The sequence below is a fragment of the Nicotiana sylvestris genome, chromosome 4, assembly GCF_000393655.2.
Source record: "Nicotiana sylvestris chromosome 4, ASM39365v2, whole genome shotgun sequence".
In the NCBI taxonomy this organism is placed as follows: domain Eukaryota; kingdom Viridiplantae; phylum Streptophyta; class Magnoliopsida; order Solanales; family Solanaceae; genus Nicotiana; species Nicotiana sylvestris.
Window position 1 is genome coordinate 164,381,893 of NC_091060.1, and position 17,501 is coordinate 164,399,393.

At 40.6% G+C, this 17,501-nt stretch overlaps 1 long non-coding RNA gene across 1 annotated transcript; it reads left to right on the forward strand.

Moving 5' to 3' along the window:
* The first annotated feature begins 258 nt into the window (after positions 1–258).
* Positions 259–17,007, forward strand: LOC138889078 (uncharacterized). The gene is made up of 2 exons (XR_011406642.1): positions 259–1,428; positions 16,765–17,007. It is a non-coding gene; the product is annotated as an uncharacterized lncRNA (long non-coding RNA).
* Positions 17,008–17,501: the final 494 nt, after the last annotated feature.

Here is a 17,501-nt window from a genome sequence, read left to right on the forward strand (position 1 = left end):
ATGACCTGATTGATTTATGCCACGAGGTAGCTTGTTATAGCGCATGGGCCGAAGGAACCCCTCCGGAGTCTGCACACCTCCAGCGAGCGCGGCTACCCTGATTCTGAGTGATGTTATGCCTGAGTAGCTGATTACGAGTGATTGTGATATTTGCCAAAGGAGCTGTATATGAGTGATGGTGAGGTTTGCCCAAGAGGCTGTTTATGATTCATGTTTGCCCGGGGCTGTATACGAGTGATGTTTGCGTGGGGGCTGGTTATGTTTTCATCATTTTTGCTCACTGTTGCACTGAGCCTCTGCTTGAGAACTGTTGAAAAATATCTTCAAATGATTTTATTGAAATTGAGTTTAAACGAAATGATTTGATTCAAACTATGGTTTTAAAAGCCTGGCGATTTCCTCTTTTCTATAATTTCTCCGGCGAACCATCAGTGCTTTCTCCGGCTAAATCAAGTTGGAAACCAGTGATTCGGCGGTCTACCAACAATTCCAAGGTTGTTGCAGGAATAATCATATATCAGGAATTAGTAACAATTTCCAGTCATCATCAAATCTTTGTGAAAGAATCTTTTTTCTTCTTTTTCTTTTTTGCAAGTGCAATACATCCATTGAACGGAAAATTCTTGATTGATTGACCGGCAAGATTTCAATTATTTCCTCAGATTGAAAATTCGCCGGAGCACCAGACTTTCCGGCATGCATCGGAAAAGTGTCTATCTTCTTTAATTCTTCATACTTCTTTTCGTTTCAACAAAATTTTACCCATTGAATTCACATGATCAGTACTTGAAATTACTTTATCAAAATCTGCTGTCAGTTCTTGAAAACTGGTTATCCATATAAGAAATAGGCTGTTGATTACTTTGGTTGAAGTTGTCCATTAATTCAGGATAGTACCTAATTTGTTGATTAATATTCCTACTACTTTTCAAGAATTCAAATTTTCCCTTTGCGTTCTCCATCTTTTTCTCAAGAGCCTCAGCAAGATTTCGTAATTCGTTTCAGTTAAAAGTTTAATCTTGAATCCTAAGTTGGGTATTTTTCTGTCTTGATTTTTTTTTCCTTCAACTTTGCCATTTTAATCTCAGCCTTTTTCGTTTTATTTTCCAAGAAGCTACACAAGCTATTTTCTAGCTTTCTGTTAAATATTCGTTTAATTTACACTTGATATCAACAGCTCAGTAAATTTAGGTTTCTTTTGTTGAGTGGAATATTTGGCTTTTAAGGGTAATTTAAAGAAGACATTGGTTTTCATTTCTAGATTTTTTTCTCCCCCTATTCTCTTGGTTCCGTCTTTGTTTGCGTGTTTTGCAGGCATCACTTTTGTGAGGTGCACGCGCTCAAGCAGTAGAGTAGCAGCTATACGTCGGGTCTGCAGCATCGAGAGTATACCAAATCGAGAGTTTCAGGTTCTATTCGCGGGAATTGGTACCTCCCTCCTTATGTTTCTCTGTCTCCTGTGTTAATTACTTTGTTGCCGTAGTATTTCGTACCAGTCTAGCGAGTTTGTAGCTACTATTTGCTCCCTTTGTTGTTCTGTGTGGTATTTTTTTCTCCTTTTCATTTTTAGACCTTCGTAGGTATAGAGACTGTGGTTTGTAATAACAGAGCAGGGTCATGTCCTCGGGGAGGTCGGGTGGTGGGGAGGGGGTAGGGCAAGGGTCAGGGAGGTGCACGCGCTCAAGCACTAGTAGCAGCTATACGTCGGGTCCGCAACATCGGGAGTATACCAAGTTGAGAGTTCCAGGTTCTATTCGCGGGAATTGATACCTCCCCCCTCATGTTTCTCTGTCTCCTGTGTTAATTACTTTGTTGTCGTAGTATTTCGTACCAGTCTAGTGAGTTTGTAGCTACTATTTGCTCCCTTTGTTGTTCTGTGTGGTATTTTTTCTCCTTTTCATTTTTAGACCTTCGTAGGTATAGAGACTGTGGTTTGTAATGGCAGAGTAGGGTCATGTCCTCGGGGAGGTCGGGTGGTGGGGAGGGGGGTAGGGCGAGGGTTAGGGAGTGGGACGGGGCCCAAAGGGGGTAAAAGGAACAGGGTAGCCTATAGGTTAAGAATTGGATCGTGGAATATAGGGACGTTGACGGGTAAATCTATAGAGTTGGCGAAGATTCTCTCGAAGAGGAGGGACAATATAACGTGTGTGCTGGAGACTAGGTTGGTTGGATCGAAGGCGAGGAATGTAAACGAGTATAAATTATGGTTCTCAGGAGTCGTGAAGGGCAAGAACGGAGTGGGCATTTTGGTGGATAGGGAGCTTAGAGAGTCGGTGGTAGAGGTTAGATGGGTGAATGACAGATTGATGGCGATTAAGGTAGTAGTTAGAGGGATCACTCTAAATGTCATTAGCGCTTACGCGCTGCAAACGGGCTTGGACGAGGAAGTTAAAAGGCGCTTTTGGGAGGCGCTAGATGAGGTGGTACGGGGTATTCCGCCTACGGAGAAACTATTCATAGGAGGGGATTTCAATGGTCATATTGGGTCATCTGCTGGTGACTATGGTGAGGTGCACAGTGGCTTCGACTTTGGTGATAGGAACGGGGGTGGTACCTCACTGTTGGATTTCGCTAGAGCTTTTGAGTTGGTGATCGTGAACTCTATGTTTCCGAAGAGGGAGGAACATTTGGTTACTTTCCGGAGTATGGTGGCTAAGACTCAGATCGACTATCTCCTCCTCAGGAGGTGTGATAGGGGTTGTGCAAGGATTGCAAGGTGATCCCGAGTGAGAACCTCGCAACTCAACATAGGCTTTTAGTGATGGACGTAGGCATCTTGATGAAGAAGATTGTACGGGGTCAGTCGAGGATCCGGTGAGGAGCTTTGTCTAAGGATAATGCACAGGAGTTGGAGGGTCGGCTGACGAATATGAGTGCCTGGAAGAGTAGTGGGGACGCTAGCGCTATGTGGACGGCGACGGCGGACTGTATAAGGGAGGCAGCAAGAGAGGTGTTGGGAGTTTCGAAAGGTTACTTTGGAGGGCACCGAGGTGACTGGTGGTGGGATGACGGGGTTCAAGGTAAAGTGGAAGCCAAGAAAGCGGCTTACATTAAGTTAGTAGAGAGCACCGACAAGGATCAAAGAAGAACGAACAAAGAAAGATATAAAGAGGCTAGGAAGGAGGCAAAATTAGCGGTTACAGAGGCTAAAACTGCTGGTTTTGGTTGGCTTTATGAGGAACTTGGGGGCAAAGGTGGGGACAAGAAGTTATTTCGATTGGTCAAAGTAAGAGAGAAGAAGGCTCGCGATTTGGATCAAGTGAGGTGCATCAAAGACGAGGACGGTCGAGTATTGATGGAAGAGGTCAAGATTAGGCAAAGATAGCAGTCATACTTTCATAAACTTCTGAATGAAGAGGTGAAGTCCTTCTCCGATGCTATTATCTTCTTCGATGGTGAAGTCCTTCTCCGATGCTACTTCAATCAGTATATATGAAATGAAAAGTAAGTAATTGAGAGTTGATATTTTTACTGTGAAATTTTAATACGATTTCAGTTTCTTTTGAATTCTTCTAACATGTACAAATATTGGCAATTATGACATGCCAAATATTTCTACGCCTCCCAAAAGAAAAAATATGGTTTTTGAAATTACATATTCTATCTCGTTATGCGCTAAAGTAAGATTCACATTATTCCGACGAATTTTTATCTTCACAAATCTTAAGAACAAAAACTGAGCTAGGAATCAAGTACCCTGCATGGATGCTAAATAACTAATTACATTTATATCTTTCTTCTATTTCATGGTGAGCATTTTTCCAATTTTCATTACATAGTTAGTGTTTTATGGTATGAATAAATGTATTATTTTGGAAATATTGGTGGCCATCAATCTTTTAGGCTTTCTATTTTTCCTATTTATGTTAATGTTAGACTTACCCTAAGCAGGTAATTTAAATGTTTTATGATCTAGTTAATAAAAATTAAATGATGAAAAGGAAGAGTTGTTAATACTTAACTATTAGTTTTATTATTATACTTATTAGAAGTCCACAACGAAATTTCTAATATAAAAAAACTTAGTAAGGCCCAATCAAAAAAATACTAACACTACGACAAACATAAGTGCAAAAGTTCGGCTTTTATCTTTCGACACAAGAATTTTGTGAGTAAAATTAAAATAATAATTAAATATTTATTTTATGCTATGAGTTAATATTAATAATTTAAATATTCAAAAAATAAATTATTTCTATTAGTGATTAAAAAATATTATTAAGTATTTGAATTGACCTTTTTTCCCGGATTTGAATTAACTAACTAGAAAATAATACAATTCTATTCCTTTCCAAATTCATCATATAGGTAAAATTATTTTTCAATTTTACAAAAATCTTAGAGTACATAAATTATTTTTGAGAGAAAGACCATCAGCGATAAAAGAAATCAAAATATAAAATAAAATTTAATTATAGTAATAATAATTGAATTGGTTAAACAAAAACTTAAAGAAATAATGATAAAATTAGTAGAAGCCAAAGTGTATTCATAAAGAGATGTCAGGTGAAATACAATTTAACATATTTGTAAATTTTATTATAAGATACGTATAATTACAAAATAATGTACAACTAATTTAACTAAATTCATTATCTATGCATATTCAGAAGATATTTAGTACAACTACTATGAGAAAAATTATTTTTATCATTTAAACAAGTATTGTATTTTATTTTAACTTTAATATTTAGGAGTTTGAAATTATCTAAGATTTATTACTTATTATACCTTTCCTGACTTTTGTTATTTTTGTTGTTATTGTTGTAATTGTAGTATACCTTTCCTTATTTAAATTAAGTAAGAGGTCCTTATACTTAGGACTTAAAAATTATTAAAGTATTATCTTATATGAATTAAAAATTAAAGTATAATTAAATAACACCATATATATATATATATATATATATTTTAGCTTATATGAATTTTACACAATTGGACGTTTTTTATCTCAAAAAAGATTGTTTAATCATGCTAAATTTTAGGTGAACAATTATGATATAAAAAAATAAAATAAGTAAAAAGGTAAAGAAAGAGAAAGTAGTTTGCTTTGTCCTGTATTTAAATCAGCATTCAACCTATAAATTGATCCATTGGCTATTAGTTTTATTCTTCGATCAATAATTTGTTTAGATATAAATATTAATATGTATTTTAAAATGTAACTAAAAAAATAATTACGAAAATATTTTGTAATAACAAGAGAAAGAGAGAGAAGTAATTGACAAAAGTCATTTAATAACGATATTGTAACGACCCGGTCGGTCGTTTTAAGAATTAACGCCCCGATCCCTTATTAATTTCTTTTTCCATATTTGTTTCTGCTATTTTGAATTGCCGGGATGATTTATTTTGAGTTTCGGAGTGTTTTGGGATACTTAGTCCATAAAAGAGAGTTTAAGCTTTAGAATTTGGACCGTAGTCGGAGCAGTGTTAAGACGGTCTCGGAATGGAATTCCGTCAGTTCCGTTAGCTCCGTTGGGTGATTTCGGGCTTAGGGGCGTATTCGGATTGTGTTTTGGAGGTCCGTAGCTTATTTAGACTTGAAATGCCGAAAGTTAAATTTTTGAAGTTTTCGGTTCGATAGTGAGATTTTGATATCGGGGTCGGAATGAAATTCCGGAAGTTAGAGTAGCTCCGTAGTGTTGAATGTGACGTGCGTGCAACATTTCAGGTCATTCGGACGAGGTTTGATAGACTTTTTGATCGAAAACGGAATTTGGAAGTTTTGGGAATCCTTAGACTTGGATTGGAGAGCGATTCGTGATTTTAGCGTTGTTTGATGTGATTTGGGAGTTGGACTAAGTTCGTATGATGTTTTAGGATTGGTTGATGTGTTTGGTTGAGGTCTCAGAGGCATCGGGTGTGTTTCGGATGCTCAACGGACTATTTTTTGACTTGGTGAAGAATTAGATTTTTCTGGTTTTCTGTTGCAGACTTTCCTTCATCGTGATCGCGTGAGGAGGCTCGCGATCGCGAATGTCACGACCTAAAATCACTAAGGGTCGTGATGGCATTGGACACCGCTGTCAGACAAGCCAACCAAAATACTTAATTAAATTCTCGTTTAAAACTTTTTGAAAACTATGATTTTTCCTTCAGTTTTACCAGTAAAAGATAATCGTTTCGAATCAAATATGAATGTTAAGAAGTTAATACAAGATACTCCATAATCATCCCAGAATTTGGTGTTACAAGTGCATGAGTATTTACTAGAGAATGCAATAAAATACAGCTACAGTCCGGAATACAAGTGGACAGAAATAAAAAAATACCGTAAAATACTCTGAAGGGGACTCTGTTGACTGCGGGTCGTCTCGATAAATGTAGCTCACCTAAGTCGCCGTATCAACCATGCCACTATGCCACTAGCCACACTTGAACCTGTGCAACAAAAATGCACAGGAAGTGTAGTATGAGTACGAAATCAACATGTACCCAATGAGTATCCCATCTAATCTCGAAGAAGTAGATACGAGAGGTCGACTTTCGACACTTACTAATGGTCCAATGATAATATAGAAAAAGTGTGAATAATTCATGGATTTCATAAAGTTAAATTTAACTCATAAAGCCAGAAAGCTGGTAAACAACTTCTCAAATAATAAAGGATTTCCAAAGGTTTGCTTTTCATTATCTTTATCAATTTATCTCTGGCCAGGAAAGGCAATTATCAACATTTAAAATTCTCAAGTAAGCAATACAAGCATGTGCGTATCATGCCGAGGTCGTGCAGCCCGATCCAATAATATTTAAAATGTGCACTGCTAGAGGGTCGAATGACACGAACCATAGATGCATCTATTTAATCTACCGAGGCGTTCGGCCCGTTCCGAAATTAAACACATACAGACAGTCAATCAAGAAGTCATCAGGGAATAATTATCCAAAGAAAAACCAATTCTCTTTTAACAATTTTATAAAATGAAGTTTAATCCTTTTAGAAATTCATTTACCAATTTGATAAGATTTAAGCAATTCAACTGTCAATAAGATTACAAATATTTCAAGTATAGCATACTTTTGGGTCCTAGACTACCCGGACTTAAACATAATAGTAGTTACGCAAGGGCTCTCGTCACCTCGCGCGTCGTAACCCCCACAAAGAGGAGCACAAATTCAATTAATTCACCTATAAGGACAATTCCCTCTTACAAGGTTAGAAAGGAGACTCACCTCGCTTCGAAGATCCATAACCGGCCTTCCACACCCTTACGAAGACTCGAATCGATGCACAATTTCTCCAAAACTAGCCAATAATTATGCAAATCCATTAATATATGCTCAATTACTCATTACAATCCAATGTATAACAATTCCTATCCCCGATCGAAAAGTTGACAAAATTGCCTTCGGGTTCACGTGCCAGGATTCCGAAATTTTTCGAAGATAAAGTTTGCCCATGAACTCACAAACTCAAATATATGATTTTCTCTTAATTCCATGCCCAAAATCGTGGTAAAAATCCAAAATATAAATTTCTAGGTCTCCTACCAAAAACCCACAATTTCTACCAAATTTTCATGCTCAAATCCGTATATAATCCAAGTGTTAACTCAAAACTAGTAGAATCCACTTACCTCATGCTTGGTGGTGAAAATGGCACCTCAAAGTTGCTCCAAAATCTGCGGTTACACCAGAAGGCAGCTGCTTCAAACCTTCTCCAAATTCCATTTTCAATCCGTTAACCACCCAGAATTCACCCGAGGCCCCCGGAACCCCAACCAATCATGCCAACCAGTCCCAAAATATATTACGGACTTGCTCGAGGCCTCAAATTACATCAAACAACGCTAAAATCATGAATTGACCTTCAATCCAAGCTTAATGAACTTAGAACTTCAAACTTCTATACTCGATGCCGAAACCTATCAAATCATGTCCGATTGACCTCAAATTTTGCACACAAGTCACATTCAACATACGAACCTACCACAACTTACGGAATCGGAATCCGACCCCGATATCAAAAAGTCCACTGCCGGTCAAACTTCTCCAAAAACCTTCAAATTTCTATCTTTAGCCAAATGACTCCAAAACGACCCACAGACCTCCGAATTCACTTCTGATGGGCGCTCCCAATGCTAGAATCACCATACGGAGCTACTCCCAGACTCAGAATCCCAAACAGACATCGATAACACTGAAATGCACTTCAACCCAAACTTATGAAATTCTTCCAAAAATGCTAACTTCTACAATAGGTGCCAAAACGTTCCCTGGTTTTCCAAAATCAGATCACGACATACGCCCAAGTCCAATATCATCATACGAACCTGTTGGAACCTTCGAATCCCGATTCCGAGGTCGTTTATTCAAAAATCCAATCTTATTTAATTCTTTCAACTTAAAGCTTCCGAAATGAGAATTCTCTTTCCAAATCAACTCCAAACTACCCAAAATTCAATTCCAACTATGCGTACAAGTCATAATACCTGAAGTGAAGCTGCTCATGGCCTCAAACTGATGAACGATGCGTTAGAGATCAAAACGACCGATCGGGTCGTTACAACGAAGGCTTAGATGAGGCAAAGGGAATTTTGTTCTACGCGATCGCGGGAAAAGGAGTGTGAACGCGTAGTATTGGTGGAAGTTGAATAATGTATGTGTGGGCTATGCCGCGTTCGCGAAGAGGAAGAAGTGAGGCAGCTGTGGAGTGGGAATTTCTCTTCGCAATCGCATAAGGTCAACTGCGATCGCGTAGAGCTGAGTAGTGCAAGCATTGTGTTCGCTTAGGGAGTATCGCGTTCGCGTATGGTAAATCTTGGAGACCGTGAAGTTGTTCTTCACAATCGCGTGGGATCTTCCGCGATTGTGATTAAGGTCGCGTCTAGGTAGAACATAAAGTTCAAAATCAAGGGTTTTGAGTTCATATCACAAAATTAAATTGGGAGCTCGGTAGGAGACGAATTTTGGAAGGATTTTCGGAGGGAGTTTGCGGTAATGATTCTTAACTCCTCTTTGCTTATAGCCTATTAATCTAAACGTGAATTCCGGGTTTTGGGAGATATTTCAGTTGAGAGTATGTATTTGTATATGTCGGGCGACATCTTAAATGTTTTAATTATGTTTATCCGTTGTTTCTACTAGTTTTTATCTGTTGTTTCCTCTTTTCGCAAATTGTTAGGCTTACTTAGTCGTAGAGATTATGTGCCGTCACGATATTTCACGGAGGGCGAACTAGGATCGTGACAAGTTGGTATCAAAGCTCTAAGTTCATAGGAGTCATGAATCACAAGCTGGTTTATTAGAGTCTCGCAGATCGGTACGGAGACGTCTGTACTTATCTACGGGAGGCTATGTAACTGTTAGGAAAATTTCACTTCATTTGACTTATTTGTCATGCGAGATTTTTGACATCACAATTCTAAACCTCTGTCTTCCATTCTCTCACAAATGATGAGGACACGTACTACCGGAGATGACCAGGCACCCGTGCCCCTTGCTAGAGCCGTCAGAGGTTAGGGCCAGGGCAGAGGTCGAGGACGCACATGTGGTGTAGCCAGAGCACCCGCGCGAGCTGCCGTCAAGGAGCCACCAGTAGCTCCAGCCGGAGCCCAGGCACCTGATACGCCTACTACTACTATTCCAGCCCTTCAGGAGACTTTAGCACAGTTCCTGAGCATGTTTGGTACATTGGTTCAGGTGGGGTTGATTCAGGTTGTACCAACTACTTCACAGATTGGGGAGGGACCCAGACTCCCACTGCCCCCACTCCAGAGCAGCGAGTTTACATTGGTCAGATCCTGGTGTCATGGCGACATAGCCTATGGTCCTATTTCAGCAGGTGGGAAGGGTCGCTTGCCGGTAAGAGAACAGACTAGGTCGGGGAGCCGGGGGAAGGGTAGTTGGTTGGCCACTACTTTCACCGGTTTTATCTTTTCCTTTACCAAACATTTTTTTCAAAGTAAATGCCATATTAATTATAATTATGCAAACTAAACCACACAAAAATATATTCTAAAAACGTAAGAGTTGAAACGAGTTTACCGGATTGCCGAACAACTTCTTGAAAATTGAAAATCGTTGAACACTTGAAAACTTCAATTCAACAACTTCACAATTTTTCACGAAATTTCAACAATAAATTAAGTAATTGTAGTAGAGAGATTGAGAGATATTGAGAGATATTGATGAATTGGTGAATAAAAATGAAAGAATGAGGGGGTATTTATAGTTGAGAAATGGGGAAAAGTGTAATTATATAAAGTTTGGGGTTAAAATAAAGTTTGGGGGCCAAATGGCCATTTTTTTAACTTAAAAAACGGTCATATTTTCAGCCCAAACGGCTAGATTTTAAATATGGCCATTGCAGATTTTTTTTTTTTTGAAAAATAGCCGTTGGGCCCGCCAGGCCCGTCAGGACCGGCCCAGGCCCGCCTGCCGGTCCCGGGCTAAACGGTCCCGGGCTCGTGGGCTCACACATGGAGACCAGTCCGTGACGGGCTCAGGAGGCCCACCAAGACCGGCCCACCTAGGACCGGCCCACCAGGCCCGTTAGGACCGCGGGCCCGGTCCGGTCCGGTTCAGGCCCGGCCCATCGAGCAGCATTATCTGTGGGTCAGCCAGTTCAATTTGCGTTTCAGGTTTCTCATAGTGTTTCAGGTGTTTAGGGGTCTCAAAGTACCCGTACCGCACAGTTCCTATAGCTACGTCGGCAGTGAGGTTATTTTGAGTGTGGCGACACACGCCATGTGGTGAGAGATTGCCCTAGACTAGGGAAGGGTGCACCTCCACAGACTTCTCAGCTACAACATGCTCCGGAGAGTTCCCAGGCTATGATTTTAGCACCAGTTGCTACCCCACCTGCCTAGCCAGCCAGAGGTGGAGGTTGGGGAGGTAGAGGCCGCCCTAGATGGGAAGGCCATGCTAGATATTTTGCCTCTCCTTCCTGTACTGAGGTTGTTGACTTCGATTAAGTCATCATAGGTATTGTCCTAGTCTGTCATAGAGATGCATCGGCTTTGTTCGATTCAGGTTTCACTTATTCTTATGTGTCCTATTATTTTGCCCCGTATTTGGGCGTATCTCGAGATTCTTTGAGTTTTTCAGTTTATGTTTCTACACTTGTGGGGGATTCTCTTGTTGTGGACCACGTTTATCGGTTGTGTTTGGTTGCTCTTAGTGGTTTTGAGACCAGAGCCAAGTTATTATTGCTCAGCAGGGTAGATTTCGATGTTATCTTGGGCATGGACTGGTTATCGCCCCATTATGCCATTCTTGATTGTCGTGCCAAAACCGTGACGATGGTTATGCCAGGTGTATCGCGAGTAGAGTGGAGGGGTACTTTAGATCACACTCCCAGTAGAGTTATTTCTTTTCTTAAAGCTCACTGAATGGTTGAGAAGGAGTGTGACGCGTATCTGGCCTATGTGAAAGATATTAGTGTTGATACCCCTATAGTTGATTCGGTCCCAGTTGTACGGGACTTCCCTGATATGTTTCCAGCTGATCTTTCGGGTATTCTACCTGACAGAGATATTAATTTTGGCATTGATCTATTACTAGGCACTCAGCCCATTTCTATTCTTTCGTATTGTATGGCTCCTCCTGAGTTGAAGGAGCAGTTACAGGAATTGCTTGATAAGGGTTTTATTCAACCTAGTGTATCACCTTGGGGTGCTCCTGTCTTGTTTGTGAAGAAAAAAAGATGGTTCTATGCATATGTGCATTGATTATCGCCAGTTGAACAAAGTTACAATGAAGAATCGTTATCCTTTGCCTTGTATTGATGAATTGTTTGACCAGCTACATGGTGAACGAGAGTTTTCTAAGATTGACTTGCATTCAGGTTACTATCAGTTAAAAACTCAAGAGCCAAATATCCCGAAGACTACTTTTAGGAATCGGTATGGTCATTACGAGTTCCTTCTTATGTCATTTAGGCTGACCAATGCCCCAACAACCTTCATGAATTTGATGCACATTATGTTCCGACCATATCTTGACTCATTCATCATTGTCTTTATTGATGATATTCTGGTATACTCCCGGAGTCGGGAGAATCATGAGCAGCACCTGAGGATAGTGCTTCAGACTTTGAGGGAAAAGAAGTTATATTCAAGGTTCTCGAAATGTGAGTTTTGATTAGATTCCGTGGCATTCTTGGGTCACGTGGTATCGAATGAGGGTATAAAAGTGGATCCAAGGAAAGTGGAAACAGCGTAGAGTTGGCCCAGGCCATCCTATGTTATAGAGATCTGTAGTTTTTCTTGGCTTGGCGGGTTATTACCGTCGATTTGTTGAGGGGTTTTCATCTATTGCAGCACCTATGACCAGACTGACCCAGAAGGGTGCTCTGTTCCAGTGGATGAAAAAGTGTGAGGCGAACTTCCAGAAGCTTAGTATAGATTTGACTACAGCCCCAGTTTTGATATTGCCTACATGTTTGGGGTCTTATACTATCTATTGTGATGCCTCAAGGATTGGTCTTGGAGCGGTATTGATGCAGGATGGTAGGGTGATTACCTACGCGTCCAGAAAGTTGAAGGTACATGAGAAGAATTATCCTGTCCACGATCTCGAGTTAGCTGCTATTGTCCACGCATTGAAGATCTGGCGTCATTATTTGTACGGTGTTCCTTGTGAGATCTATACTGATCACCAAAGTTTGCAGCATCTGTTCAAGCAAAAGGATCTTAATTTGCGCCAGAGGATGTGGTTAGATCTGCTGAAGGACTATGATATCACTATCTTGTATTACCCGGGCATGGCCAATGTGATGGCCGATACTTTGAGTCGCTGGGCAGAGAGTTTGGGGAGTTTGGCTTATTTACCAGCGGCTGAGAGGCCCATGGCGATGGATGTCAAGGCCTTAGCTAGCCAGTTTGTGAGATTGGACCTTTCAGAGCCCAGTCAGGTTCTCGCTTGCGTGGTTTCTCGGTCTCCCTTATTCGATCGTATTAAGGAGCGTTAGTATGATGACCCTCATTTACTCGTCCTAAAGGACAAGGTTCTGCACAGTGATGCCAGAGATGTGACTATTGGTGATGACGGGATATTGACGATGCAGGGTCGGGTATGTGTACCTAATGTTGATGGGCTTCAGGAGTTGATTCTAGAGGAGGCCCATAGTTCGCGATATTCCATCCATCCGAGTGCCGCGAAGATGTATCAACATTTGAGGCAGCACTATTGGTGGAGGCGGATGAAGAAAGATATAGTTGGGTTTGTAGCTCGGTGCCTCAATTGTCAGTAGGTGAAGTATAAGCACCAGAGATCGAGTGGGTTGCTTCAGCAGATGGAGATTCCGGAGTGGAAGTGGGAGCGGATCACCATGGCCTTCACAGTTGGACTCCCACGGGCTTTGAAGAAGTTCGATGCCATTTGGGTGATTGTGCTGATCATATTCCTGTGTGTACTACCTATTCTTCGGAGCGGTTGGCAGAGATTTATATTTGAGAGATTGTTCGCCTGCATGGTATTCCAGTTTTCATCATTTCAGATAGAGGTACTCAGTTCACATCACAGTTCTGGAGGGTCGTACAGCATGAGTTAAGTACTCGGGTAGAGTTGAGCACAACATTTCACCCCCAGATAGACGGACAGTCCGAGCCCACTATTCAGATTCTTGAGGATATGCTCTGTGCGTGTGTGATGGAGTTTGGAGGTTCTTGGGATCAATTCTTACCACTGGCGGATTTTCTTACAACAACAGTTATCAGTCCAGCATTCGGATGGCACCGTATGAGGCTTTATATGGTAGGTAGTGTAGATCCCCGGTGGGTTGGTTTGAGCCGAGTGAGGCTAGATTATTGGGCACAAACTTGGTTCAAGATGCTTTGGAGAAGGTTAAGGTGATTCAGAATAGACTCCGTACAGCCTAGTCCATACAGAAGAGTTACACAGACCGGAAGGTTCATGATGTTTCCTATATGGTTGGAGAGCGGGTCTTGCTTTGGGTTTCGCCTATGAAGGGCGTTATGAGAAAGGAAAGTTGAGTCCGAGGTTTATTGGTCCTTTGAGATATTAAGACGTGTTGGGGAGGTTGCTTATGAGCTTGCCTTACCTCCCAGCTTGGCGGGAGTTCATTCGATATTTCATGTTTCGATGCTCCGAAAGTATCACAACGATCAGTCACACGTATTGGATTTCAGTTCAGTCTAGTTGGACAAGTATCTATCTTATGTTGAGAATCCAGTGGCAATATTGGACAGGCAGGTTCAGAAGCTGAGATCAAAGGACATTGCATCAGTGAAGGTTTAGTGACGGGGTCAGCTGGTCGAGGAGGCGACCTGGGAGACCGAGAAGGATATGCGCAGCCGTTACCCTCATCTTTTCACCACTTCAGGTATGTCTCTATGCTCGATCGAGGACGAACGAATGTTATAAGAGGGGGAGGATGTAATGATCCGGCCAGTCGTTTTAAGAATTAATGCCCTGATCCCTTATTAATTGCTTTTCCCATGTTTGTTTCTGCCATTTTGAATTTCCAGGATGATTTTTTTGAGTTTCGAAGTGTTTTGGGACACTTAGTCCCTAAAAGAGAGTTTAAGCTTTAGAATTTGGATCGTAGTCAGAGCAGTGTGAAAAAGGTCTCGGAATGGAATTCTGTTAGTTCTGTTAGCTCCTTTGGGTGATTTCGGGCTTAGGGGCGTGTTCGGATTGTGTTTTGGAGGTCTGTAGCTTATTTAGGCTTGAAATGCCGAAAGTTGAATTTTTGAAGTTTCCGGTTCGATAGTGAGATTTTGATATCAGGTTCGGAATGAAATTGCGGAAGTTGGAGTAGCTCTGTAGTGTTGAATGTGATGTGCGTGCAAAATTTCAGGTTATTCGGATGAGGTTTGATAGACTTTTTGATCAAAAACGGAATTTGGAAGTCTTGGAAATCCTTAGGTTTGGATTGGAGAGAGATTCGTGATTTTAGTGTTGTTTGATGTGATTTGGGGGTTGGACTACGTTCGTATGATATTTTAGGATTGGTTGGTGTGTTTGGTTGAGGTCCCGGGGGCCTCAGTGTGTTTCGGATGCTCAACAGACCATTTTTGGACTTGGAGAAAGATTAGATTTTTCTGGTTTTCTGTTGCAGACTTTCCTTCATCGCGATCGCGTGAGGAGGCTCGCGATCGCGAAGGCTTAGATGAGGCAGAGGGGATTTTGTTCTACACGATCGCGGGAAAAGGAGTGCGAACGAGTAGTATTGGTGGAAGTTGAATTGCGAATGCGTGGGCTACGCCGCGTTCGCGAAGAGGAAGAAGTGAGGCAACTGTGGAATGGGAGTTTCTCTTTGCAATCGCGTAAGGTCAACCGCGATCGCGTAGAGCTGAGCAGTGCAAGCATCGCGTTCGCGGTGGGAGTATTGCGTTCGCGTATGGTAAATCTAGGAGCTAGCGAAGTTGCTCTTCACGATCGTGTGGGAGCTTCCGCGATCGCAATTAAGGTCGCGTCTGGGCAGAACATAAAGTGAAATCGAGGGTTTTGAGTTTATATCACAAAATTGAATTGGGAGCTCGGTGGGAGACGAATTTTGGAAGGTTTTTCGGAGTGTGTTTGCGGGTAATGATTCTTAACTCCTTTTTGCTTATAACCCATTAATCTAAACGTGAATTCATCATCTAATTTCGGATTTGGGGTAAGAAATTGGAAAAAAATTTGGAAAAGTTCTTAGGCCTAATTTTGGGGTTTTGATAAAGATTTTGGGATAGGATTGGAGTAATTTTGGTATGGTTAGACTCGTGTGTGAATGAGGGTTCATAATCCGCAACTTTTACCCGATTTTGAGACATGGGCCCGGGGAGAATTTTTGGGTGTTTTTCTATTTTCTTATCTTAGCTTCGATTCCTTTAGCTAAATTCATTGGTTGTAGTTATATTTATATTATGAAATTTATTTGATTAGATTTGGGTCACTCGGAGTTGGATACCCGTAGCAAGAGCGTGGTTTCAGATTGATTTTTGAGCTGGTTCGAGGTAAGTGGCTTGCCTAACCTTGTGTGGGGGAACTTCCCCTTAGGATTTGGTATTGTTGATATATGAAATGCCTTGCATGTGAGGTAACGAGTGTGTACATGTGCTAATTGTTGAAAATTCTGTTTTCATTAAGTAACTATAATTGTGTTTTTCTTCCTTGTTGTACATTACTTGCAAATTTTAACCTTACTGTTAGCTTAGGGAAGCATGTCTAAGTGACTTAACTATTTTACTTGCTCAAACTGCCTTATTTGAATTCTGTGCAGCATGCTAGGTTAGAAATACCTGTTTTTCCTTGGTATGGAATTAGATAGAATTGAATATTCTTCGTGATGTTTACTTTGGAACTACAGGCGATATCCCGGTAGATCCCCCTTGCCTGTTTATTTGGGACTACAGATTGGTATTCTGGTAGATCCCCCTGTGCATTTACATTGGAATTACGGGACTACACCCGGTAGATTTTCCCCTGTACTGGATATTTACATTTGGGACTACGAATTGGTATTCCGATAAATCCCTTGCGCACTATGAGTTGGACTACGGAACGACACCCGAGAGATCCACTGGATATTTACATTTGAGGACTACAGGACGATATACTGGGAGATTCCCGGTTGCTATTTTTGTGTGGAGCTATATTCTTCTGTGATTTTTCACTCTGTTGTAGTTGTTGTTATTTTTATTATCATGTGTTACTTCCTACCGTTCCATCTCCTTTTATATATATATATATATATGACCGGTAGGGCCCTGACCTTCCTCGTCACTACCCGAACGAGGTTAGGCTTGGCACTTACTAGGTACTACTGTGGTGTACTCATGCCCTTTCCTACACATGTTTTTTCGTGTGCAGATCCAAGTTCTTCGACTCAGCCCTACTATCTTTGAGGTGGGGCGATTCTTCAGAGACTTCGAGGTATATCTGTCGCGTCCGCAGACCGAGGAGTCCCTCTCCATTCTCTCTTGTAGTTATAGCCCTTCTGTATTTCTTTTGATTTAGACACTCTGGAGTTAGAGCACTACGTAGTATCCATAACTTGTGATTTTATGAGATTTCGGGTTTTGGGAGATATTTCAGTTGAGAGTGTGTATTGTATATGTCGGGCGGCATCTTAAACGTTTTTATTATGTTTATCTGTTGTTTGTACTAGTTTTTATCTGTTGTTCTTTTTTCGCAAATTGTTAGGCTTACCTAGTCATAGAGAATAAATGACGTCACGATAGTTCACGGAGGGCGAACTGTGGTCGTGACAAATATAAAGTGCAAAAGTTCGATTTTTTATCATTTAACACAAGAATTTTGTGAAAAAACTATAGTTATAATTAAACATATATTTTATGCTATGAGATAAAATTAATAATATTAATCCTCAAACAATTTATTTCTGTTAGTGATTAAAAAATATAATCAAGTATTTGAATTAACCATTTTTTCACGGATTCGAATTAACTAACTAGAAAATAATCCAATTTTATTCCTTTCCAAATTCATTAGATAGGTAAAATTATTTTTCAAGTGTACACAAATCTTAGAGTACAAAAATTATTTTCAAAAAGAATATAAAATAATATCTAATTATTGTATTAGGA